The sequence below is a fragment of the Buceros rhinoceros genome, unplaced genomic scaffold (genome assembly GCF_000710305.1).
Source record: "Buceros rhinoceros silvestris isolate BGI_N320 unplaced genomic scaffold, ASM71030v1 scaffold17832, whole genome shotgun sequence".
Classification (NCBI taxonomy): domain Eukaryota; kingdom Metazoa; phylum Chordata; class Aves; order Bucerotiformes; family Bucerotidae; genus Buceros; species Buceros rhinoceros.
Window position 1 is genome coordinate 57780 of NW_010398497.1, and position 3638 is coordinate 61417.

The 3638-nt window shown below is 41.8% G+C and overlaps 1 protein-coding gene across 1 annotated transcript in view; it reads right to left on the minus strand.

The window, feature by feature from the left end:
- Positions 1-3638, minus strand: part of TTC26 (tetratricopeptide repeat domain 26) — a 51063-nt gene that overhangs the window by 44536 nt on the left and 2889 nt on the right. The window lies entirely within an intron of this gene.

The window sequence follows — 3638 nt, forward strand, 5'->3', positions numbered from 1 at the left end:
TTTATTTAATCTTTATATAATCCTTTTTTATTTTCTATTTTTGTGTATGTTTCATAATTACATAATATATTTGCACAGTAGTACATGTATATAATTTATAAATATATAGATATATGTATGTATATTAGGAGAGCATGTTCAAAAATTTTTAACTGATAGGGGTGTATGATCAAAATTGTTTGGAGACCACTGCATTAAAATACAAGTCTACAAGTTGGTATTGGGCAAATTCAAGATTTCCTAATAAAAAAAGAAATAATTACAGTAAATACTACTAAACCATGCCTAAGTTCACCATTTCCCATTTTAAGACTTGAAGCTAACAGCTATGGAAAATCTCTAGATACCATAATCTGATATTTCTTATCCACATATATTACATATCCCTGTCATAATGCTGTCACACTAACCGCTTAATTTCTTGTTTTTTGTGAAACAGAAAAAAATTAACAGATCAATTTTTCAATCTACTTTTTAAGGAGAAAAAACTTTGCAGCTACCAGTGATATTCTTGAAGATAAACAACCTTCCCTTCTGTTTTACAGAGGCAGAGAGATTGCCCAATGCCATTTATTTCTGTCAGGTTTCTGTTAAATTACTAGGAAGGACCATCCCAGTGAAAGTGCCTACTGCTGGTGCTCCTGCTCCCCATCCAGCCATGTCCATCCAAGTAGGATATGGCAAAGCAGGTGTGGTCCCTGCTGTTGTCACAAACTCTGTCGCCATCCACGTAGTCCCAAATACCATAAACCTCTCATCCCACCCAGCAACACAATCCCTTGCTGACTCTGTACTTTTCCTCCACACACATTAACTGGAATTGTCCTCTGCCTAGGGAGAGTTTACCAGATTGTGCTACTGTGGGTGGAAGGCTTCTTACCTCCGGGAAAAAGGCACAGATGTATATATAGTACTGCCCAAAGGACAGTGAATCCCAAGAACAGAAACAACAATAAAGTTTTTAGTTCGCAAGCGCGGAGATTTTTTTCTTCTGTTGTCAAATGAAAGTATCCTGCACTCCCAAACAGCAAATATACTGGTAAGGTATGTCCTTAAAAGCCAGCTCAGCCTTTGCTAGTGCTTCAGGGACTAGCTGTCCTTCAAGATTTATAACAAATAAATAAATAAATAAACAAAAAAGGGGGGAAAAATGTAACATTTACATAGAGGCCAATGTTTCCTACAGAGGCCAGTTCCATCTTGACATAGGCCTGTCACTGAGCTCTGAGAGATGGGCTACTGCTGTTTATTGGGACCATCTGGAACCTTTCAAAATCCTTTCAGATTAAATGCACGTAAAGGTCTCTTTCAGCTATGGCTTCAGGCAGATTAATTAGAAAGACAAAGCACATAAACACAAGTCATGTTCTGGCTTGGCCATTCAAAGGAAGCAATAAACAAAGAGTGCTCTAGCAGTACCAGTGTGGATCTATGGAAACACAGTAAATAAAAATGAGGACTACTAGTGCTTCTTACCCAGCAGTTCTGGGCCACGAGCCCAGACTATGTGCTCTTGCCCCTCTCCTAGCTAAAAGGCATTCAACATCAGTCTCTCAAAGACTACTTCACAAGAGATTTTCCCCTTCCTCTCCAAAACCCAAACAAAATCAAACAAACTAAAGACTCCGAAAGCTTTCCCAACAGTCAACTTGTGGCGTATTTTTGCCAACCAGGAGCATAACAACTTCTTGCTATTTCACTCTCCTCCACGTCTCACCCCTATCACAAGACACACGCGCTTTTCTTCAAAAGCAAGCTGCCAGGTTGATTGCTTACAACTATGGACACCTACCAACAACACTGAGGACAGCGGTATTCTGCTCAGTGCCCTTATTACTTGTCTGGATACTTCAAGCCCATAAACACAGATCCTGAAGAGCCAATAAACAGGACAACCTATAGCGCTGCCCCACAAGTGCTCAAAAGGAGCTGTGGAGATATTTATCATAATCTGGCTACTGTCATGGCAGAGAAGCCTAGAGAACTTCCCCAAGATAAAAAACCATCTTTCATTTTCTAGCTTCAGCTCTCAGGAAATTGAGTGTACCCATACTCTCACACTGTCAGCACAAGTATTCAAGCAAGACCAGATACTGCTCATGGATGAACCATTAACCTAGTACAGCCCTGTTCCTTTCATGATTTACTATCTGACTGAAATTATCCTGAGCAAAGTCAAGGTGGGCAGGAGGTCCTGTCCAGTGAAGAGGTGGAATGGGTCCGGATTCTCTGCTTAGGAGGTAGGTGGCAGATAGGAGAGACTGTTGGAATAGCTGACTGTAGTTTGTGAGATTTTGAGAGAAACAACACATTGAAGGCTCTGGCCCGGGGATCATGCTTTGCTCTCACCTGTGCAACTGATGGGCTAAAACAGAATTACCATGTCTGGCAGCTGTACCATGACAGCATCCTGTATGCCTAAGCCTAATCAGAGGGTGCAGAGTGCAAATGTGAAACCTGTTCTTGAACCCAACCTAGCAAGGCACCCACCCTTGCCAATTCCTCTCTTAAAGTGTCAATACCTCCAATATGTGTTACAGCTCTACCTTTCACGGGTCCCAGCTAGTTCCATTTATAAGATCGGGCAGCTCAGAAATAGAATCACTGGACTGATGCGTTGATTCTGATCCTTGGGTGACACTGGCAAATTTTCCAGGAGGGTTTTCAGATTAGTGCTACGAACAAGTCATGGCAGAAAGACTGGTGGGATAGTAAATGTGGAAGTTTCGAGAAAACGAATTAGATGCTGCCATCCACTAGGGGAGTTCTGGTTGCCAGGAAGACGCTACCCACTCAGTGTTACTAAAAATCCATTTGTCAGTGACGTAAGCTAGACAGTCCCCAAGGAAGGACTGCCACCATGACTGCTGAAGAGTCGAGTCCAGTGCAGTACCATTTGTAAATTGGTGTACAGCAGTAGGGATGATCCACCAGACCCAGTGCTGGTGGTGTATCTTTTGAGAAAGGCACCTATCTACTAAGAAGGGGAAATGTGACTGTAGTGAAGCTGAGGTTAGTGCTTTACCTAGAGAATACCCGACTGTTAGTGTGTCTATGATAAGAGAATGTGAATTCTCTCATGTGAATGTGCCAGGTATTTTGCTGTCATTCTCTCTGTAAATATTCTTGGAGCTAGAGATCTGGGTGTTTTTCATTTTTCCCCTGCTTATCCCAGTAGTGGATGATGGCCACCTCACCCCAGCTCCCAAGCCTCTCCAGAAATTGCCATCCAACCAGCACACCTGGCTCACTGTGAAAGTATCATTATAAATAAAAGAATTATTGACCAGCATAATTTCTGAAGACCCTCATCAGGTATATGGAATACAAACCATTAACTGGGAATAATAACACAGACTATGTCGTCACTTACAAGCACTCAGGAGTGTGAATCATTTAGAATGGGGGTAATGTCACTCCGGAGAATTCTGCAGAATCTTCTACCCATATTTTACTTACAGTGCTCTTGGCACTCCCCTAAGAGCGTTCAAAGATCTGGAGTGTACAGATAATAAAGGAATTTGTCCTTGAGAATACAGCAACAATGCCTCTGTAATATAGCAGAAAAGGTACAGCATTACACTTCAACCTTGAAGCTGATAACTTAAAGGCAATTCAGCCTCCACAGTCGGCACTCT